The following is a 24,557-nucleotide window of genomic DNA, read 5'->3' on the forward strand; positions in this document are numbered from 1 at the left end:
TTTTTCAACTGCTGCTCCAAATTAACCAATTTTTTTTTCAGTCCAAATTTTATTTGCTATTGGTTGCTTGTTCATGAATGGGGGCAGGTCAGCTAGACTGGTTCCCTTACTATACAATTTTCCGACATCTATAAATTGATCCATTTCATTTTCAGTGGAGTCAGGGAACCAGATTACTTGGACATTTTTGTTTTTTCTTGTTTTACAGCATCTTCGAGCACAAAACTTCAAACATGTCAGTGCAACAATAATTTGATCTATTATACTAACCCCCGTAGTGCATTTCTAAAAATTAAAGCAAAAGCCAATGATGTACATTCCCTTTAAATTTACAGCAATATTACATCGCGCCTCTTTTTCTTTCCCTTTTTTCTCTTAATTTTCATGGGGGGGGGGGAGCGCCCCCTTGCCTCCCCCTCCCCACGACGCCCATGTCCAAAGCCTTCTATGCAGTCGTATCGTTGTTACCGCTGCCAACGGAGAAAAAAAGGAAACGGATGTTAGAGGTCACTCCATTGTCTTTTGGGTCTGAATTTATCTCATGAGTGTAGAATAATAGTTGCAATATCCTGCCTTTGCACTACTGTAACTTCTTTTTTTCATCACGAAAAGCTGGCGTTTTGAAGAATATAAATGATAATAGTGATAAGTTTGTATACAAAGTGAATTGACCCATCCCAGGGTAATAACCGGAGGTCTGATATATGCTCCTCCCACATCTGAAATTAGTTGAATGGAAACCCAAATATCTGTAGTACATGAAATTGTGTGAAGTTTCAATTCAACCTGTTAAGATGATTTGTTGCCATGGTCATTCAAAAGTCGGCACTCTCAATCTCATGCACACTCTTATGTAAAATAAACATGGTCAATGTGAATGAAGAACATTTAAGTCGACCTGTTTTGGACATTTTTGCGACGAGAGTATGCCCTATTTACGTAAAATTGGTGTCAAAATAACCACAGGACATCCAAACAACTGTCAGAGAAACTTGGCGGGATTTAAAAAGTGCATTGCGACGATATAGGAAAAAATGGACATGGAGGGGGTTGCGCTCCCTCCCCCTCCGTATTTTGCGCCGCTCTTAAGTTAGTTATTCTGACCTAAAATCACTCTTTAGTCATAATCTTAAAATTCAAAATTGCCAAGGCACCAATACAAGCTGGTTTATTTTCTCCTCTACCGTTGTGTCGCAAGGGTATGAGTGAAAAAGAAAAGGTGGGGGTAAAGGCCACGCCCCCCCCCCTGCGCTTTTTGTGCCGCTTTTAAGTTCATTAGTCTGATCTAAAATCACTCTTAAGTTTTTTTTTTCATAATCTACAAGTTCCAAGCTAATGATAGTTGATTTGATCTTGTTCTCGAATTTGATTAAATGAAAAATTTGCCGCATGGCGCCAATGGGCCTTTGTCTGATCTAGCGAAACTTAAGACTGGCCATGAGTGTGATCAGGGTCGGTGATACTATGTTTTAAGACAATCTGGGGATTTGTTCCCTAATTTTGGATTTTGATTAAACCCTATCCAGTTCTCAGTGCATTCTGATCACGTGCTCTCCGCATGTGAGTACCAGATTTATTTCGTAATAATCCGTAATAACGAATGAAATAATCCGTAATAACGAATTAATAATGCGTAATAACGGATCAATAATCCATAACAACGGATTAATAATCCGTAATAACGAATTAATAATCCGTAATAACGAATTAGTAATCCGTAATAACGAACTAAATAATCCGTAAAATAACGAATTACTAACATATATAGTCGTGTTCCCTAACGTGGCGCACTTCGAAGCTTACCCAACTTTCCTCGTGTAGTGTTGCCAACCTCTTTGTTGATAAACCTCAAATTCATGCAGTGAAATACTGGTACTTTTACCTTTTTAATGCTTGCTATTTAACCTCTGTGAACAATTTCGGTTTCATAAAATTTAATCCGAAATGCAAAAACGGTCGCGTCCGGAAATTGGGCACAAATTGGCGGAGTGTTCCCTAACGTGGTGCACTTGAATAAATCTCAGAAAATTCCAAATTAACATTTAAGAATTTCTGTAAACTTAATAAATTCTGATAAATCATTATTATCTTTACTTACAAACCCAGCCAGATGTCTGTCAGAAAATTATTTTCTTATTTTCGGGGCATTTTCAAAGGGTTCACTTTGCACTTGAAAATAAAATCGGAAAATCACGCCAAAATAATGTTTTCTTTTAACTTTGTAACGGGTAAATAAACTCGCGATTTATGAACGGGAGTGTTTAGAACTTGATGAAATTTCACTTTCAGTGAAATTTTAGTTAAAACTTTTGCTCTAGCTAGCGCTACAGGCGAAAAATAAAAGTGCGCCACGTTAGGGGCCGCGCCACGTTAGGGTACATCAACAATACTTGCAGTGGCGCTAATGGGCTTTCGTAGAGATCAATGTGTGACGACCATTGAAACTTTCAAACCACTGATCTCTATATAAAGATCAGTGTTTCAAACCCCGACCAGTGAAACGCGCGGCGCGCACAAGATGGAGGGCGCTGTGTCCTATGACGCAATCCCCGCCAAAGGACGAGTAACAACAACGACGGTACGGGGCCGGGGACAGGGAACCAAACCGTTGCCATGCGTACCGCATCGTATCACTTCGGCACCTTGCCAACTCGGCACCTGCCACCTCGGCACCTTGTCAACTCGGCACCCACTAACTCGGCACCTTGCTAACTTGGCGCCTACCAACTCTGCATCTGTACTAAAACCAACTCGGCACCTAGCCGACTCGGTACCTAGCCGACTCGGCACTTACCGACTCGGCACCTCCGATAAGAAAGAATGCACTGTACACAAAGTATTTTCAAACAAAATTCGAAATGTTTCTCAGATCCTGAATCAAGATTTTGTTCAACATTACTGACTTCCATTGAGATGGTTTTATGATGAAAAAAAAAACTCGATGAATGACCAATATAATGTAATTAAGTTAAAACATATTGTAGCCAATCTGGTTTGCTTGACGCTTCACTGAACCAAAATACAGGGGTGGGGGAATTTTCGACATTCCCGTACCATCTTAATGTGCGAGTATACTCCAGCGGAGGTTTATCTGCACAGATAAGTGATGATGATAGTAAAGATGATCTACGAGAGTCTGGCGAAGTTCCCGTCTGGGCTGATTTGTAAAAATGGTGAAAATTTCACCTTGTTTCGAACCGATGCATATGCAGTCATTCTAATCCAAAAGTAAAATCATTGTTCATAATTTGACTACTTATGAGAGATGTACTATAGTCAGGTGGCATATGGTCGGAATCGTGACCGACTGGTCCAAAGCACCAAACTTGGCAGATAGATTCTTATAGACCTAGAGAAGATATTTAGAAGGGGTGACCCTGAAATTCTTTGGGAAAGGTGCCTAATTTGCATAAATCGTTAATCCCTGCCGTGTAATATATTTTCCCCCATATTTGGGTATTTTTTATTTTTTTATTTTTGTGAAAAGTGTATTTTGGTGATTCTACTTGCATATTCTTACTTCAATAACATTTTGTAAAGCATGTTAGTGACTGAATAATTATGAGGACATAGTAAATCACAAAATTGCTACTATTTTACCCTAAAGTTACGCGCATTTACCTTTTCCTCAGATATCATCACTAGTCTCGCCAAACGTGGGTATTGATGAGCTTCAAATTCACAAACGTATTTACTGACATAGTTAACCTAACAAAAATAAGTGGGAAATCATGTGAAAATTGATATCATCTTGATGTTTGGCCCAAAAGACCAAAAAGGGGAGAAAATGTGGTGTCCGTAAATTGGGCTACTACGGGAAGGGTAACGTGGGGACTTGAACAAGTTCAACAAAATCCCCCCAAATAAGAGATTATTGTTGTTTACAATAATTTCGTCAACGACAAAACGTTTTCTCAACAATAATTTTGAAATTTCCTTGAACTTGTTCCAGTCTTCCATGTTAGGCAACCCTTCACCTTACTTGTTAGCCCAATTTATGGCACCCTCGTTTTTCCCAGTGTTTGTTTTCTGGGCTAAATATCATAATTTTCTCATTGTTCACATGATTTTGCATAAGGTTTCAATAGGGTAACTGTACCAGTAAGCTACGTGGTGAATTTGAAGTTCATCAATGCTGATGTTTGGCAAGACTAATTGATGATATCTGGGGACAAGATAAATGCGCGCAATTTAGGGCATAATAGTAGCCATTTTGGATCGTTACTATGTCCTCATAATTATTCAGTCACTAATATGCTTTGGAAAATGTTATTAAAGTAAAGATATGTAAGTAGAATCCCCAAATACACTTTTCAAAAAAAAATAAAAATAAAAATACAAATATGGGAATAAATATATTACACGGCAGGGATTAACGATTTATGCAAATTAGGCATCCTTCCCAAAAGAATTTCGGGTGTCACTCCTTCTAAATATCTTCTCTAGGTCTATAAGATCTATCTGCCAAGTTTGGTGCTTTGGACCAGTCGGTTACGATCTTGACGAAAATTAGATCTTAGCCACCTGACTACTAATAGTTATGTCTGGCGTGCGGAAACAGCCGATTACGCGTACAAACTACGTTTGCCGCGTTTTTTTTGCGAAGAGGGATTGGAACTGAGGCGGCGCGGGCCGTCTGACATTGTCTGGTCGTTATCGCTGTGACCTCCTGCGGTCAGATGAACTTGATTAAAAAATTGTGGTTTATTTAATAAGGATTACAACTCTAACATTATGTTTGGTTTTAAAATTGATAGAAATAAACTTTTGACACCAAAAATGACTGAATGTTTATATTTTCTAACACGCCAGCTGGTATAAAAATGATTTTAATTTTTTTTGTTCTAAGGAAACAATTGTAAGGGTTGATAACAAAAAAAGAAAGAAAAGAAGACCGGACTCCCTACGTGCAGCTATAGTCATTTCGTGAAATCATGCCACAAAATCCGCAGGGCTTAACTGGAAAAAGGGTCCGTACCTCGGAAGCCGGCCGTTGGGGTTTACTCGTTGAAAGTGTGTGTAGCTTGCCCAATGGCGCATGGCCACTTGCGCCACACAGTACCCGGTATATGAGCTAAATCATTAACAAACTCGTGTTATACTGTTTTTCATGACTGTTTTTATATTTTAAATTATTGTTTAAAACATGTATATCTGATTATTCAGGGACGGATCATGGTTTTGGGAGGTTAGGTCACAGTAAGTCTGGTGCCGAGTTGGTCAGGTGCCTAGTTGGAAGTTCGCTCGTACCCCCCGCCGTGCGCCCTGCAGGGTGGGGGGTACGAGCCAAAGTTGGAAGTCGTGAAAAAGAGGCACAATTTGGGTACCGAGTTGGCTAGGTGCCGATTAGGTGTTGAGTTGCTAAGGTGCCGAGTTGGCAAGGAGCCGAGTTGGCTGGTGCCGAGTTGGCTGGGTGCACGCCGAGCTGTGCAAACTTAGCTGCAGCCACAGCAGGTAGGTGGTGACCGTTTTAGCCGATTTTCGGCTAACTTTGACAGATTTTTTGTTAAAAACGAGTTTGACAGAAAATTTGACAGAATGGATCTTTTTGGCAGATTTCTGGCAGAATTCTGCAAAAATGGTTATTTGACAGAAAAAAACAAAGTAAATTTGAAAAGAATGGTACACTTGTTTAAAAAAGTTTCAATCTTTTCAAACAAACCCCTGCATAATTAGGCAGGCTGGCTGGTCTAGGTGCTGAGGTTCACTTAGCCTTTAGTCAAGTCCCACGCGCTTACCCGGACACGTGACGCACCCCGGATGCTGACACGTAAAAAGACTAGCACGAGCGGCAAAGCCGCGAGGGCCTTTACCATCTCATAGAGAACGCTCATGTTTTTCTTTACATTGTCTACCGATTTGGTAGACATGCATAATGCATTACCCGTTGTGAATTGACCAATGAAAATGCAGAATTACTAACGTATATCAGCCGTCGTCTGGCGCCAGACAGCACGAGCGCCATGGCGTGCGTGCTGTTGCTGGTAACCGCAAACCACCGTTAGATGATTGGTTTATATTGCTTGATTTATATTACGTGAATAAATGAATAAGTGATTAGTTCCACGAGATAGTAAAGGCCCTCGCGGCTTCGCCGCTCGTGCAATAGTCTTTTTACGTGCCAGCATCCGGTGTGCGTTACGTGTCCAGATGGTCCGGGTATAGGCGCGTGGGACTTGACTAAAGGCTAAGGTTCACTGGGAACCGGACTTCAGCGTGACGAAACCGCATTTTGCCTGAAATTACAACTACAGCACTACTACAACATCTGAATGTGATTTTTTGTGTGTGTTTAGAGTGTATTTCGAGTAATTCTGGGGAATTTGGCAGATTTTTGATAAATCTGACAGATTTTTGAAGTGCATTTAGCAGAGTTTAGCCATGACCTTACGGTCACCCTGGCAGGTATGTACGCCGGTGAAACTTAACTTGGAGGATAATGTACTAACTATATGTAGCGTGTGTCATGTGTGTATGGGGACTAGGTTATATATGTCTATACTAGCCGGACTTGAAAGGGATTTTTTGTTTATCCGAACGGTAAGTTAATCTGTCAGCATGGTCAGAGTCCATGGTCTAGGAATAGGATAGCCCTTGTCCGAAAATTTGGGACTCTCAATACTGGGTAGGCCGCCCTACATGCGCTAGGCCCAGGGCTAGGCCTACAGTCGTTTTCCTAGTTCTGGATAGCTGACATCATTCAGGCTCTTTCAGCTCAATTAGCATTAGGCCTAGGGGCCTACTCTACGAATTCAAGTGACATTGGATCAATAGTTTACCTAGCCCCATAAGTGTGGCCAATTTACTGGACTACCTCCGTAATTAAGGCCACATGTCCACCATTAGCCCGACTGCGTCTGGCCGCTATCGCAAGCTCTGTAGTACGGCCAGACGCCCAATGCTTCCAAAACTGAAAAAGACTGAATTTTTGTGGCCGCTGATGTAGCGATTTTGCTACATCTTTCGATCGAGATTATCTTTTCATCCAGGACACAAATTTCCAAAGTTAAGGTTCTTAGTCTTACTCTTAGAGCAACTCATACCTTTTCGAAAAAACATTCTTTGGTCTCAATATTTTCATCCATGTGGCCAAAAGACGACTTTCAGTCATCATCTTCCACAAATATCGTCCCGAAAATGCTCCCCATGCGATTTCAAAATGGCGGCCGCGCTGTAATGTATGCATTATGCTAGCGCGCTTGGGCAAGATAATGAATATGCATTATTTAGTTCATGACCTTGTGTTTGTATGGCCAGCCGCGCCGAGTGTCTGACAAACGTCATAAACTATGATGCATATTCATCATGACGTTTGTCGGACACTCGGCGCGGCTGGCCATACAAACACAAGGTCATGAACTAAATAATGCATATTCATTATCTTGCCCAAGCGCGCTCGCATAATGCATACATTACAGCGCGGCCGCCATTTTGAAATCGCATGGGGAGCATTTTCGGGACGATATTTGTGGAAGATGATGACTGAAAGTCGTCTTTTAGCCAGATGGATGAAAATATTGAGACCAAAGAATGTTTTTTTTCGAAAAGGTATGAGTTGCTCTACAACTAAGAACCTTAACTTTGGAAATTTGTGTCCTGGATGAAAAGATAATCTCGATCGAAAGATGTAGCAAAATCGCTACATCAGCGGCCAAAATTCAGTCTCTGTGGAAGCATCGGGCGTCTGGCCGTACTACAGAGCTTGCGATAGTACTGTACGGCCAGATGCAGTCGGGCTAGTCCACCATGTACAAAAACATGGTAATCCTTACTTTTAGGACACCTCTATTTTTACAAGTTCTGTTCAAAACTGACTTTTGCAGATAACTGTCCAGTACCAAAGTGACTTTTGCAGGCTAAAGCAGTCTTTTTTCTTCATATAAACTCATGATAGTTGTAGTTTTGAAAGCACTTTTGAAGAAAATGTGACTTTCCTACCTTTTTTCGCAGTCAGACGTGCATGTTGTAGGCCTAGTTCTCACCACACGCGTGAAAGCCCTACATAATGAAAGCCCGATGCTGATTGGCTGCTAAAAAAATTAATTAGTCTGGTTCCCGGACCAAAAGATTCTGACTACTCCTGAATCTTTTGGTCTGGGAACCAGACTAAAAATAAATACGATTTTTTTTTTATCAGCCAATCAGCATCGAGCTTTCATTGCAATCGAGCTTTCATGTTTGCCATCTTGGTTTTTGAGTCTGTTTTCTGGTTGTCATCGTCGTCTTTTACCCCTGAATTTCCCTCATAAATCAAAGCCCTGCCCTCTTTCCACAAAATTAAACCTGCTGATATTCAAGAAGGTGTCATTGCCAATTGTTCAGATGTGCCAAGAAGTATCAGAATGTCAATTTTGAGTGTCATTTAGTCAACTGTTTTGGTGAGTCTTTCCCTTCCTATATAGGAACGGGGTCCTAAAAGTAAGGATTACCAAAAACATGTCGAACTTTGTCAAATTTTAGCTGGAGTTATCCAGCCCTAAATTTTATCATTGTGCCTAAATGACAACCCAATGATAAAAAGGGCTGGGTAACTCCAGCTAGTCAAATTTAGATTTTCACATTTAGGCTTAGTTTGTACTGCTTTAGAAGCATACTCACCCTCCATGCCCTCTTTATTCCTATGCTAATTAGAAAGTGCTGCCTTTTTCAGATGTCTAATTTTCGTGAAATTTCATGTTGAAATTTTGATACGCAAATGTGTCCAAACGAATCTGGAAATTTCAAGAAAATTAGACAGCTGAAAAAGGCAGCACTTTCTGATTAGCCTATAAAGAGGGTGAGTATGATTCTAAAGCAAAAATAAACTACAAACTAAGCCTAAATGTGAATATCAATATTTGACAAAGTTCGACATGTTTTTGTACAAGGTGGAAGTGTGGCGTTTATTTATGGAGGTAGTCCAGTAAATTGGTCACATTTATGGGGCTAGTATAGTTTACCGCAAGTGATGGAGATACTAGGGCCTAGGGCTACATAATAATTTTCCAAATTTAGGCTCTTTTTATTTCGACTTTACGACGTCAAAAGTACCAATGTCACTTTTCCTAGTTCCAGATCAGTACAATCAGTTCTGAATCGATCAAAACTGCTCCACGCGAAAAAAAATCATGCAAAACAATCTATTTTTTCGAATCAAGCATATTTTCTGATAAAGGATTATTTTATTTTCCAAAAATAGTCCAGCACAGATGTCACAAAATCGATTAACACGCGTGTAGTTGGGTCGTAAAAAGTGCACGCGCTATCTGGAACTAGGCAAAAGCATACGGTCATTCGTTGGCGAATTTTCAAAAATTAGAGACTTTACAACTTATTTTGATTCAACAAGCATTCGATGGAAGAGTTTATACGACTGTAGTGCATGAACAAAATATTAGAAATCACACGGTACAAGTGGTATACTGAGGAGAAAATTTATTGTCTATTCGCATCTCCCGTGATTTTCTACAAACTGTCCAAACATGTCGAAGTGCGAGTCAAAATCTGGCCAAAATTCTTCTTCTAGAGATTGTATTGGAAAAGTCTTTGTGCATCAAGGAGCTTACATTTTCCTTTTCAAAATGCACATTTTTTATTGGAGACTACATGTAATCCAAAAGAGGTAGGTTTTTATTTGAAGCTATCGCGAACTAGGAACAATCCGGAAATAGGAAAACGACTGTAGTGTATAAACAAAATATTCAAAATCACACGGTATGAGTGATGTACCGAGGAGAATTTTTTTTCCGTCAATTCGCAGCTCCTGCGATGTTCTACAAACCGTCCAAACAAGTCAAAGTGCGAGTCAAAAATCTGGCCGAAATTCCTCTTCTGAAGATTTTATCGAATAGATCTTCATGTATCAAGAAGCTTACATTTTCCTTTTCAAAATGCACTTCGTCAGAAAAAAAAATATTGGAGACTAATCCAAAAGAGGTAGACATTTATTTGAAGCTATCCGGAACTAGGAAAAAACTAGGAAAATGACTGTAGTTGTCCGGTCAATTTAAAGGGAATGTACATCATTGGCTTTTACTGTAATTTTCAGAAATGAACTATTTGAGGGGTTAGTATAATAGATCAAATATTGTTACACTGACATTTTTTAAGTTTTGTGTTCGAAAAGGTTGGAAAAACCAAGAAAAACACAAATTTTCAAGTAGTCTGGTTCCCTGACTCCACAAAATATAAAATGGATCAATTTATATATGATGGACAATTGTAAGGCAAGGGAACCAGTCTAGCTAGCCTGCACCCGTTCATGAACATGTAACCAATACAGTGCGTGAAATTAGACAAAAAAAGTGGTCAGACAAAATGTCCGAGCACAATCAAAAGTGTTCTGCCATTGTCAAGTTTTGATCTGCCATTTAGCGTTCCAAATTTGATTCACCCGCTCGTTTCTGTAGTAAGCCACGTTGTGAGAATTTAGTAACAATCACGCACTTAAAGCATACCGCGCAACACAACGTACTTTGATCTTGCTAAATTCTCATTACATGTATGCGCGTCAATGTCCTTATAATACTCTATATTTCGACTCGTCACTATACAGACTCGATTCAAGTCTGCAGAACACATAACTTAAACTGGGTGAAATTGCAGTTCTGAATGTCCAAAGAGGCTCGATCGAATCATTATACTATAGCAAGGAATAGAGGTTGAATCAGGTCCAATTTAACACTTTTGCCCAATTAACTGGGAATTCCACAAACGGCCACTGCTCATTTCCATAAAATGTCTTGAAAAGTACAAAAAGTTGTATTAACTGATTTGTAGAAGAAACACGAAGACTGCTGATCGAAACACAATTTATCGACTTGATTTCACGTCTATTTTTTTGGCAAACGGCACGTACGTACGATTGCCAATCTATCGCTGTGCACGCCGCGCTGTACTAGACTGTGTAATGATTGGGGTGTAAACGCGTTGCATCTATTGCGTGAATATAAGACAACACGTACATGTGGTTAGCAGCCGCTCAGCGTACAGACCGGATCATCGGAAATAAACAACAAAATACTTTTGAGTGCAAGCGTTTATTTCATACTTCTGAAAAAGACAACTCCACAAAGAATACATAAATCGCTCGGACATTTTGTCCGAGCACATCTGCATTTGGTCGGACAACCATGAAAGTGGTCGGAAAATGTCCGATGTCCGACTGTAATTTCACGCACTGCAATAGCAAACAAATTTTGACTGAAAAATGGTAAATTTGGAGCAGTAGTTGAAAAATAGTTAGGTTTTTCCAACGCTGGTCGGCCGACCACCGTTGGAAATGTTTACAAAAATACCATTTTCTTGAAAATAACTTCACACCAGGTGCCATAATTTTACAACATGCTTGAGACTGTCATTTACCAACATCCTTGTAAGGTATTTCGTAAAAACTTGGTAGTTTTATTTTTCGATGTTTGCAAATGTTGTATATTCCCTTTAAGTTAAGACCTTGGCCTAGAACAAATTGCAATGGAAACCATTCAAGCTTCAAACACTTTCAAATAAATAAACAAACAGCATGTGAAAAATCTAATTGTTTCTATGGAGTGGAAGGGTGTTTTTCAAGCGTTTTTATGCCACGCGGCAAAGCCAAAGGGGCATACTGTTTCCGCCTTGTCCTTCCATGGGTGGGTGTGTGTGCGTGTACAACCACTGCTTACATTTTAGATTGTATTTTTGAACTGTCTAAAGATTTAAAATAAATAAATATATAATAAATAGAAGAGTTTTAGAAAAGGGATATTAAGTCCGAATTTGAGCCCAGGAAATTAATTCTGGTTAAAATGCGAGCATTTTGACATTAGTGTGTGACATTGCAAAATTTTAGTACATGAGAACAAAGGAAGTACCCCACTTCTATGCCTGTGTAAGCGACTAAGCGTGTGCGTGTACAACCACTGCCTTGTGGGGTACTGGAACAATGGTGAGGTACCCCACAAGGAACGCCCACTGACTTGCGGGGTACTGTTTTGGTATCCCACAAGTTTTTCACGAAATAGATACATGTATATGGATTTTACTAAAAAACTAGGAATTTCCAAGGTGGGTTGGGTCGCCAATGGAAGAGTTTTAGAAAAGGGATATTAAGTCCGAATTACAGCCCAGGAAATTAACTATGGTTAAAATAAGAGCATTTTGACATAAATGTGCGACGTTGCAAAATGTTAGTACACGAGAACAAAGGAAGTACATGTACCCCACTTCTATGCCTATGTAAGTGTGGGTGTCCGTCTGTCCATAGGGGCGTATGTCTGTCCGGGCAGCTTAGTTTTCGGACGATAACTTGAGTGAGAAATGTTGTTTGGGATTGTAACTTCGGTAGGGGGTTGCCCTTAAGAGGAGGCAAGTTGGGAGTGGTTTTGAGGTCAAAAGGTCAAAGGTCAATGTCACCGTGGTGAGTTAAAAATAAATGGTTTCCAGATGATAACTTGAGTTAGAAATGAGATTTTGGTGTCTAACTTTGGTAGGGGGTTGCCCTTGAGAGTAGACAAGTTGGGATTGGTTTGGGGGTCAAAAGGTCAAAGGTCAAGGTCGCCGAGGTGAGTTAAAGGTAAATGGTTTCCGGATGATAACTTCAGTTAGAAATGAGATTTTGGTGTCTGACTTTGGTAGGGGGTTGCCCTTTGGAGTAGGCAAGTTGGGATTGGTTTTGGGGTCAAAAGGTCAAGGTCAAGGTCACTGTGGTAAGTTAAAGGTAAATGGTTTCCGGATGATAACTTCAGTTGGCCATGAGATTTTGGTGCCTAACTTCGGTAGGGGGTTGCCCTTAGATGTAGGCAAGTTGGGATTGGTTTTGGGGTCAAAAGGTCAAAGGTCAAGGTCACCGTAGTGAGTTAAAGGTAAATGGTTTCAGGATGATAACTTCAGTTGGAAATGATTTTGGTGTCTTACTTAGGTAGGGGGTTGCGATTGCCTTTGGGTACAGGCAAGTTGGGATTGGTTTTGGGTCAAAAGGTCGAAGGTTAAGGTCACTGTGGTGAGTTAAAGGTAAATGGTTTCAGGATGATAACTCGACTTGGAAATGAGATTGTGGTGTCTTACTTAGGTAGGGGGTTGCCCTTGGGTACCGGCAAATTGGGATTGGTTTTGGGGTCAAAAGGTCAAAGGTTAAGGTCACTGTGGTGAGTTAAAGGTAAATGGTTTCCTGATGATAACTTGAGTTAGAAATGAAAGTTTAGTGTCTAACTTTGGTAGGGGTTTGCCAAAAGTACAGGCATGTTGGGATTGGTTCTGAGGTCAAAGGTCAAGGTCACCATGTCGAGTTAAAGGTTAATGGTTTCCGGATGATAACTTGACTCTGGCTGAGGGGTTTCAACAGCAACGCTGTTATTTTTATTTTTTTTCTCGTCGGTTTTTAAAATCATTATGAAATTGCTAGCCATTGGTTTGATTACTGCACATACCAAGTGATGATTTCAGCAAATTTAAGTGAAGAGAAAAATACAGAAAAGTGAGAGACTCGGAAATGTTTTAAAACTTGGTATTTTAATCAGAATAAACCCTAGGAGAGGTGCCGTCTGCGGCAGGCATCGATCTTGGCCCAGTAAAAAAAAATTGACACAAGACAGTTGCAGATCATTTAACAATGTATCAATAAAACTTCATGGAAGGTGATCAACTACTATAAAAGGCGATTCAAATTCTGTAAAAATTAAATAGAATTACAAACATTGTAGATTCTTTGTAAATAAACTGTAGGGTAGATTGCGCAAAATCCAATGTCCCAATTTGAGTTCCGTTTAAACATTTGGGGAAATTTCTAAATGGATTTGATTTGTTTTCGTTTAAACTTGAAAATATCAAATCCTTATAATTCAAAAGTTGAAGTCCAATTGGGACTAAACTTGAATCATAGATGCAACATGGGAATCTTCATTTAGTAATGATGTCAAAGGTCACACACCAAGGTTAAAGGTCACTCTTTAACAATAACCATGTAAGCAGGTGAGACACACGGTTCGAGAACCACCTTGTTTGTGTGTGCACTTAATGTCTCTCTGTGTTGCACAGTTGCTACACTTTTTATTCCTGTTTCCACTTTTATTATATAGGGTAGGTAAAAAAAGCAGAACCCAAACCCCCCAAAATTATATTTCATATTTAAAAAAATATGTAGCACCAAAAATAATAATGACTTGGAAAGCCAAGTTACATGTACTTTTAGATGAAAAAAATTACTGAAATTGCTCAATTCGTTCAAAGAATATCACCATTAAATTTAAAACCCATTCGTGCTGCGTGTAAAATATTGTATCGTTCAGTTGATAAAATTAATTTAACACAATGACCCTAAAACCTCTTTTGTCCAAAAATGCGATTTCAAGAATCGTCGTCGCAATTGCCTTCAAACATCACCAGCTATAAAACCTTGGTTTAAAAGTCAAAAATATTCAACAAAGTCCCTTTGAAGACCCGTCTTTTAAAAAAAAAATGGATTTTGTAAATCATATTATTTGCCTAACCAGGGTTGTTAATAAAGATGTTGTGTACTACAGTTGTTGACAGTTGTTGAATCAAGTATTCGGTGTAAGTTTCTTTGTTGTTTCAAACAGACAAAATACACAATAAATTTGTGTGTGTGTGTGTGTGGACGTAACAGGTTTTAGGGTCATTCGCCTTTTGTGCATGCTTCCGCCATAAGCATGCAGAGCCTCAATCTGGCGCAGGAATCACTATATCGGCTATATTTATTGTGTCAAGTTGCCAGATCGAGGCTCTGCATGCTTATGGTAGAGCATGCAAACTTATGGCAGAGCATAAAGAGGGAATTGCGTTTAAATGGTGATATTCTTTGAATGGATTGGGCAATTTCAGTAATATTTTTCATGGAATGAAATATGGCTTATGAAATTGGCTTTCCAGTCATTATTATTTTTGGTGCTACCTATGTTTTCAAATCTGATGGGTGGAATGATATCGCATAACAGATTTTCCTATAAGCTAACCTGATGTCAACAAAGACTTGCTTTCAGCAATCTAAAAACATTTAGTTTTAAAAAAGGTCGTTTGGACACTTTGCTTTCAGGATTTCTCCCACAATTTTAAACAAAAGTTTCAGCGAAAATCGTTTTTTATGATGCATAGCATAACTAGGCTTGAAAGTCTGTGCAATCATGTAACTCGTGGTCATTCAATAGAATTGCTTGTTGGGCACATACATTACCATGGGAATTTCCCATGACATGCAATGCCACACTGTTTGCACACACGTGTGTATGTATGGAGGAACATGAGACAGGCAGACCAGACTTTATGGACTGCGTTGCAATGACGATTACGTAATGGATGACCCAAGCAGTCTTTCGATGTTTTCTTTCAGATAATACCTTAGAAAGAAAAAAATCACTTGGGTCCTCCGTCACATAATCATCATTGCAACGCAGTCCAATAAGTCTGGTCTGTGTGTCTCATGTTCCTCCGTACATACATGTGTACATGCCTATAAATTGTTCTGGCAGTCAGCGATTTTGACCAAATTTGATCAGAAGTCAGTATCGTAATAATTTCTTGCCCCCCAAAAAACAATAAAACTGTTTGGGGTCGCATTTTATCGCTTTCGAAAAGTCGGTCGGCTGACCTGAACCAAAGGTATATTTTTTCGTGTTGGCCTAAGCAAATTTAAATGTATTTTTCAGATTTCGACTGATGATTGAGCTTTTGGATGTAATTTGATGAACTATGCAACATTCTGCTCAAGAATTCACCTCACCGTGCAGGGATGTTCTTCACCCAACTAAGCCAGGTATATTGGATTTAAACAGCTGGCAGAAGTTGATGAACAGCCTTGAAATGATTGTCACAGGAGAAATGATTGATCTTGAGCTCCTTTTTGATCAGTGTATTCAGGAACAGAGGCACTCGTTGATAAATGACGCCTTTAACCAGGTGGGTATGTATTTTTTTTTTGTCTGTTGCAGGAATTTAACTTTTTCTCAGATTTATCTTAGCTAATTTCTCATTTGTGACTTCACACTTATGCCACTGAGAATTGAAAAACACAGCATAAAGTCTTGGAAAGCTTGAAAGTTTTATGCCTGTTTTTTTTTTCCTGCAATCTATTCGAATTTGTCTACCTCTATCCAATTCTTCTCATAGTACAGGCAATATAAGGTTTGACCTCAAACAAATTGCAACAGATTTTTTTTCACCACAGTGCATTTTTATAAGGTCCCTAAAATGACATACTAAAAGTCTTAAGAAATCCAGGTGGTGGAAATATGCCTAATTTGCATAAATCCAAAATGGCCGCATATGTTGGGACTTTCGCATTGATTAGGTCATATTTCTCATAATAGTAAGCAGATCACACTATTTTTCAAGGTTCTGCCAATGCCTTCAAAATTAGGCTCATATTGTTCAGCTTGATGAAAGAAACAAAGAACTGAAAACCAAATTGAAATCTGACATTCGGTTCTCTTTCTATGCCAAAAATAATTATGCCGTTTGAAGCATTGTTTTAACCATTTTGGACAAAAAGTGGAAAATGCACTTTTTTCAATTTTTCCTTATAGTTTTCATTGTTTTTTCTAAATTTTAAAACCCGTTAGTGCTTGTTTTTTTTATAGTACACAGGTCAAACCTACTTGCAAAAGAGAAATGGGGCTTCAATCACATTTTTTTTTTTTTAATGGTCGCCAAAACTGGCACATTATCAAAAATTCTATAACGGGAAACCCCAAAATGTTCAAAAAATGACTAAGTCCAGCTAATTAAATATGCGCGAAGCTCTCCTGGGATAACTAAAGCAGTTACAGCTATGAAACTTGGCAAAATTATTGTTTGTGTACAGACATTCATTTTAAAGTGTTTATTTCAAAGTTTTACATGTCATTATGCAAATTAGCCTAATTAATTATTCATTTGTACGCACAATTACCTAATTAAATATGCGTGAGACTCTCCTGGGTTAACGCAAGCACCTACAACCATGAAACTTGGCACAATGAATGTTTGTGCACATATCTTTATTTACAGTAGTTATTTACGGGGTTTCATACATCATTCTGAAAATTCCCCTCATTTATATATGCATCTCATACAGAAAATGAGAAATATCAAAAATTAGCAAACAATTATGTTAATTAGCATCTTATACGGTTTTGCGGTAGCACCATGTGTTTATGTGTCGAATAATCAATTATGAGTTGTGATGGATCTCAAAAGAAAGGCTGGTGTTACAACTCGACGTTTCGACCTGACCTTCTTTCCCCTGAAGACAATCAGAGCATATTGATCAAAACGTTGAGTTGTAAACAACAAGGGTTCTTTTCAGACCCACCACAACTGCAAACGAAAACCAGATCATTATACATGTACTGCTGGTCAATCAATAAAATTCTCTTTCCTTGTCATGAGATTAGATTTGTGGTCTGATCATTGTTTACCTAAAGTTCATGTACATCTCCATAATTTCTTTTCTGAGTGTAGATAATGTTCACAACTGACAAATATTGTGAAATTCTTAAAGAAGAAAAATAAATTAAAAATTGTAAATCTGGAGTGAAGTGTACCTTATTTTACTTTAAATGCAGCATGATCACCTTATACAGTTGTGTATGAACTACCTTACAGGGAGCTGTTGTGTTACAAGATTTTATATTAAATCTACATTAAATCTAATGTGCCTTCATCCCATTCTTTCTCTAATGGGTAACATAGCATTTCCTGATATGGAGGGTCGTACATAATGGTATAAAATGTGTGCACCCCGATGTATTTTTTGTCACCTGGTTCGACCAATTCATCAATGTCTTCTTCTGTGGCTTTCCTCATAACTATGGCCTTATATTCGATTAAATCACCCCCTTTAGACTCTAGGAACATATGGCGTATTCTTTTTTGGATTATCCGATCCCCTGGAAATGGACCTTTATGTCTCTTTTTGGTAGGAAACAACTTGGATAGAAGTTTCTTTTTCAATTCACTTTTCTGCTTCTCTTTGTCTATGTGTTCATGTGATGAAGAACTCTGTGAGGTGCCTGCGTCTTCATCTGGGGTATCTTGTGTTATGACCTGTTCAATAATATTTCTCAAGTTACTTTCCAACTGATCTACACTAAGTAGTTTCTTTCCTTTGTTGGTGAGATAGAAGAGGTCTTTTCGAATTCCTCCTTTGCTGGCACTCTTCCAATGCTTTATTTGGGTTGTCAAGGCTTGTTCAAGATCCTTTCCCTTATGTTTGTCTTTCAAATGGTCTACATCTTCTGGGGAGTTGCACAGGATGCCGCAAACCTTCAAAGCGTTTCCAGTATTTTCCGCTGCTTGTTTTGTGAGTAAGCGCTGTCTGGCCTCTTTTTTTTCCTGGTTGACTTTCAGTTTATCAGCAACTGTTTTCTTGATTCCTGCACTCTTGCGCTGGTATAACTTTAGAAACGAGCTTCTGTGTTTGCGAGCATTGCCAAGGAATTTATTTCTCGTGTCCTCATCCATATCATCTAGGTATTCTCTCGTCTTATTCAAGCTCCAAAGGAGAATGCCTTCAAAAGCCACTGTATTGGCATTAGGCATCTTACGCCTAAGATAATCGAGACCAGCAAACATACGCTCAGGTGCAAGATTGTCCTTGGGGCAGGTAGATGTTTCTTCTCTGAGATCTGTAGCATTGTGAAATCTTCCCCCAGGAAGGTGATCAGCGACCTGACGACTGATACACACATGAAGATTGTGCATTATCACTGAGAGTGCTTGCTTGGTCAGGTTTTCAATGTTACCTGTTGTTCGTTCATATAGCGACATGTGGATTTCATTCTTGACTGGTGGGAATTCTGTAAACAGGATGGTACTGTCATTGACGAGCGGGGAGGGTCTATCATCCACTCTTGGACTTTCTGGTGCAGCCTGGTATAGAATTTATCTGTGTCGAGTACATGGAGATTACTTTCAATCATCTGCATTAGTGGAGTCGTTATATGCTGGGATATAATCCCCATTGCTCTCATCCCTGCCAATAGTATTTCATCCTGCAGGTCTAGTTTGAGACATTTGACGAACATGTTTTCCTCGCGCTTGGAGTCGAGAGATGAGCACAACGTGTTGAAGTGTTCTCTATGGTGGAACACCGCAGCAGAATTCTGGAATGGAATGTTGAAACGATTCCCTCTGTACGATTGAAGATGTGATTTGCATTAGTGATGTGTCTTCAATACAGATTTGAAATCTTCAACCATGCCGGATTGTTCATCACATTCTGGTCCTAATAAATTACAGAATGAGCGGACAGTAAGTAATGTCGCACTCTCCTTCCCCCTACTCCAAAGCAGTTTGGTTTCCCTCCCCAGTTTCCCATCATCTGCCTCGATGCGTTCCCATTCGTAGAGTGCAGAGGCAGCATACTCTTGTAAGTTGAGGACCAAGTGCTTTCCGCAGAAAAGATCATTGATGGTGCTAAGTTGATGTTTGACATCATCATCAATCTCTTCCCAATTGTCAGTCACCTGTGGTAGTGCAGCAGCTCTCCATTTTTCTAGTTTTGTGATATATGCTTTATATACGATGCATCGGTCAGTCATTGTGTTCTTTATTTTGGCTAGAAGTTGAAGGGTTTGCTTTGGGTCGTCCTTTATGTTCAGCGTGATCAACTCGACCAGTGTGTCCTTTGTTTCTTCAAGTAAGCTCTCTGCGCTTTCAGTGTGGATGTCATGAAGGCTCATGCCAACAGTCCCCTCATCTGTGGAAGCTAAAAATGTGGTATATCCCTTCCTCTTCTTGGTAGTACCATCAACTTGAAGTGTTACGGAATGTTCCGAGGATTCAATTTTAGCTCGTGCTGCTTCTTTGCTGAGCATAGCTTGTTCTATGCATAGATAGCGTATGAGAGTTGGCTTTGGTAATCTTCCGACTTTCATCTTGGCTACATCTTTTAGAACTACCGGTATCCTTATTATGTCGGACACATTTCTGCTACTGACTCCTCGGGCAATACATGTAAGTTCAAAACATGTTAGCCTGATGTCATTGATGTATTTGCCATTTTCATAGCTCTGGAACTCACGATCATTTAGAATATCATCAAGTTGACACTTTAAGTCCTCATTTTCAGTCTCCAATTCTTTCACCTGTTTTTTCAAGGTTTGCTTTGCTTTGTCACTTTCATCACGATCATTCTTGAAATATCTTCTGGAATCACCTTTGTTCTTCTTTGACTTTCGCAACAGTTTCACTGTTTCCTCTAGCTTTTCCATTTTCTTGTTAAGTTTTTGACTGGTCTTTTTCTCTTCTTCCAAATCTTGCTCTCTTCTTTGTAAGCGTCGTACCACATTCTTCTCTTTCAAACTGCCAAGCTCTTTTTTCAGAAAATGATTTATTGCTTTCGCATCTTCCAATGCTTTTGATACTCTGCTTAACTCTTTTTGAGTCTTCTGATTGTCTTCAACCTCCTCCTGCCAAAGGTCTGTTAAATTCTCCATACAGTTACCCATATGGTCAAGAGTGTGTTCTGAAATCACGTCTGGATACAATTCCAGATCTGAATCATCATCTTCATCGTCGTCGTCATCTTTGCTGTCAATACTTTGTGCTGGAGGTTTTGGGGTTGGAAGTCTGTAAGATGTTTCCAGAAATTCCTTCAGTGCATCTTGTCGTAATTTCTGTCGCTTCAGAGCCAAGTTGTGCCAGTTAGTCTGGATGGTGCCAATTGGTGGAGGACTGAAATCTGCTGAAAACAGATTTGGCCACCATGTTTCTCGAACAGTTTGCCAGGTTGTGTGTGATTTCTCCCGGAACCGATTTAGTTCAATGATCATTGCATTGTTGAGGTTTTGTGCACTGAAGTCTGTTGAATGAAGTAGCGAGGCAGGTGTTAATCTGCTCTTTTCACAGTGTGGTCCGATGGTGTGCTCGTTGTGTTTTAGAAGTCCAGGCACTTCTTGGAGGAGGTCTGTGATGATGTGGGTTCGTTTTGATTTGGCTACATGTCGTTGTACTTTTTGGAGTAGTCCAATTAAGTTGGTACTGGCAGGCAAGTTGAGGTTGAGGGCAGAAAATATTGGTGGGAAATCATGTTTGTAGGTTTTGGTGGTCGAGTGCTCAATACGATTTCTGATTGACTCCAACAATGCTGTGGTCGGAATTCCATTCCAATGATCTGGTGACCCAAAAAAAAAAAAAAAAAAAGAATTAAAATTCTCTTTTCATGACAGTTAAAAAATACTGAATGAAAGAGGCACATTTAAAAGGGTTAAATTTATTTTAACTATTCCCTTTATTACATTTATGCATTTATTATAAAAGCATTTTCTATATCAATCTGAGTACACAACTTTGAAAAATGTGAAAAATCCGACAAACCATTCCCAAGACCATACGGAGTAACGGCAATATATGGAACAGCCTTGATCACACAATAGCGACATCTGATTGGTCAACCCTTTGATAAATGTGTCACGTGACTTTTTTTGGCCATTACGTTCGCTGTACACCCGCCCTGAATTACCCATTTCTTGTAACATTCCGAAGTTTACTCTCTAATTTTACCCAATAAATCTACACAGAGGGTAATTTTATAACGATATTATTAAAATATATTATCTTTGAAAATAAGGAAAGTATTTATTTCTTACCTGGAACGCTGTATTCCATGAGCAACAGGTCAAGTTCGTCTGATGTCCAGCCAGAGATATGTTCAACTTCGTTCGCGAACGCACGGTCATTGAGCTCAACCGTTCCCGGCGGTTCTAAATTGACAAAGCACAAATGTCCTATTTTAGAGCGCTATTTCGATATGCATCGGAAAACGAAATTCAACAATCTGCACATCATAACAAACTTTAGAATGTATATTTTCATGTTCTAGTACCGAAGTATTCATATTTGAGATATTTAGGGGGAAAAAAAGGGCGGCTTACCTGCGCGTCGTTTTCCGCTTCTACTGGCCGCCATTTTGAAAATTTCGAAGACGGACGCACTAAGAGTGTGAGTTTCCCCATCCTAAAAATAGCTTCACAGGGTCCTACGTCACCAGATGCACTCCGGAATCGTCCATTATATCAGAGAATAGGGGGGATTAAGCTGCGCGGCGGTATTTTTTTGCCCTCCCACGCGCCGCTGCTCCTTGCGGGACCGACAAACTAGGCAACCCAAAACTACTGTAAAATCTATATTTCTTTACCAATATGGATCAATTAAGCAGACAAACACAGAGGAAGTCTATATTTTTTATACCAATATGGATCAATTAAGCAGACAAACACAGAGGAAGTCTATATTTTTTATTCATGTAATTGTTTTCTTTTTTGAATGATCCGTTTCTCCCTACAACGACTTTGATCTGTACCAATTTTTCACATTCGACCGTGTCAGTGTCGGTGGCCGACGGTTGTACGTGTGTGGAATATGCATGGTGGGAGGACATTTTTTCGTGCAGAGTGATCTGCCTAATAATAGGGAAAATTTGGAGGTACTTTTAACGACAGTTTTAGTCCTTTTACATTGATTTACTCATCATTCTAGTCCTACGTTACTTTCAAGATCCCTATGTTTCCCAAATTTTCCAAATGCCGTATAATTTGCATAAATGCCGTATATCAATTTGCCTAAATTAAAGTTGAAATAATGGATGCCATGTGTGGACATGTACCGATTGAATTTTCCCTGCTAAATCAAGCCAAATTTCACAACACAGTGCATTGCTATAAGGTCCCTAAAAAAAGTTGTTAAAAATCCAAGTGGTGGAAATATGCCTAATTTGCATAAATTCAAAAGGCCGCTCGCTAATTACATGATTTTCATATGATTTGGCCATATAGTGTAGGCCGTTATGTACCTGCATTTTTTTGTTTAAAAAGGAATTTTTGCCATATTTGGAAAGAGTTAACCTCACTAAGTTGATCAGATATGCATTGGAGACATTTTTTTCCCAGCTACCATGTGGCGGCCATCTTGGATTTAAAAATGGCCGCCATATCGATCCTAATTTGTATCATGTAACTTCGGACCTGATTGTCACGTAAAGTTCATTTTGATGGCAAACCCCATGTTTTTGATACAAAGGAACCTGAGTACATTATTGTTTATGATGTACTCCAAATGGATGGCAGCCATCTTGGATATTTCAAAATGGCCGCCATCTTGAATTTCATTTATAATAACATTGTACCTGAATTTATGTCCTATGAAGTCCATGTTTTTGAATGAACTCAAGTAAATCACTGTGGACGGGGTACTAACAATTGATGGCAGCCATCTTGGATATTTTATAATTGCCGCCATATTGAACTAATTTGCATATTAAATTTGGACTTGAATGTCGTATGAAGTCACTATTGGTGGCAAACCCCATAAATTTGATACCAAGGAATCCAATTAACACATTTAGGCATCCCAAATGGAGGGCAGCCATATCTGATATTCAAAAATAGCGGCCATCTTGGATTTCATTCAAATAATAAGGTGGCACCTGAATGTCGTATGAAGTCCATTTTGGTGGCAAACTGCATGTTCTTGATACCAAGGAACCCAAGTAATAATCATTGTTGATGGGGTACTCCACTGGGAGTATACCCCATCAACAATGATTTTCTCGGGTTTCGTGGTATCAAAAACATGGGGTTTGCCATCAAAATGAACTTAATTCACATGACAATCAGGTCCGAAGTTAGATACAAATTAGGCTTGAAATGGTGACCATTTTGAATTCCAAGACGGCCGCCACATGGTAGATGGAAAAAAATGTTACCAATGGATTTCCAGCTTAGGAAGGTAAACTGTATCCAAATATGAGAAAAATTCCTTCTTTAGCAAAGAAAAATGCGATGGCCAAAAATACGACATAATATATACTATCTAATAACTCTCGTCCTTAGTTGCTTTTCGGGGTACTTTAAACAACATTTTGTCATTTGACATTGGGGTCATTCAGTGTCAAATCAACCCCCCAAATTTGTGTCACTCTTCGGTACACAATGGCACTATGGGACAAGTTTCATTAGAATACTTGTTTGTTTTAAGTCCAAAATTTTCGCTTTGAAGCGAAAAAGCAAAAAACTAGAGATCTATGTCTGTTTGCAACAGAACATGGGGCTTTTCCGCATTATGCTTGTTTTTTTTTTTATCAATAACTCGTCCCAGACTCTGCATACAACATTTCAAGGTATACGGTACAACAATTTTTTAATTTAGCATGTAGCGTCTGTAAGATATATTATTGTGCAAAAGAAATAAATCCATATTAAATCAGACGAGTCGGACTACCTTTATACGCAATTTTGACCCATTCGGACTGATAGTTTTGTCAATATGAGACTTTAAAAAATAATGATAGCGCCACATGCCCTGCGATGACCTTATTTTGATAACACTTGTCAATGCACATTTTTGCAGAGTGGTCTAGCCTTGGTCAATGCTCTCGTCGTTATTCGTCCCGTACGAGGTCAATTGTCGGCATATATCCTCATGCGCTATGCACATGCATGTAAAAATACAGCGCGAACAGCGACCTCATGCGGCCACTATTTGTTTATGCAAATCAGTTGAGGACGATCTCGAGCCTTGGTTCAATCGTCGGCAAAAGCTTATGTTTTTCTTTATTATGCGCTGGATTTCTAGCGCACGACCTCGTATGCGAATACAGATAAGTGTAG

The sequence above is a fragment of the Patiria miniata genome, unplaced genomic scaffold (genome assembly GCF_015706575.1).
Source record: "Patiria miniata isolate m_02_andy unplaced genomic scaffold, ASM1570657v1 HiC_scaffold_11, whole genome shotgun sequence".
NCBI classification, from domain to species: domain Eukaryota; kingdom Metazoa; phylum Echinodermata; class Asteroidea; order Valvatida; family Asterinidae; genus Patiria; species Patiria miniata.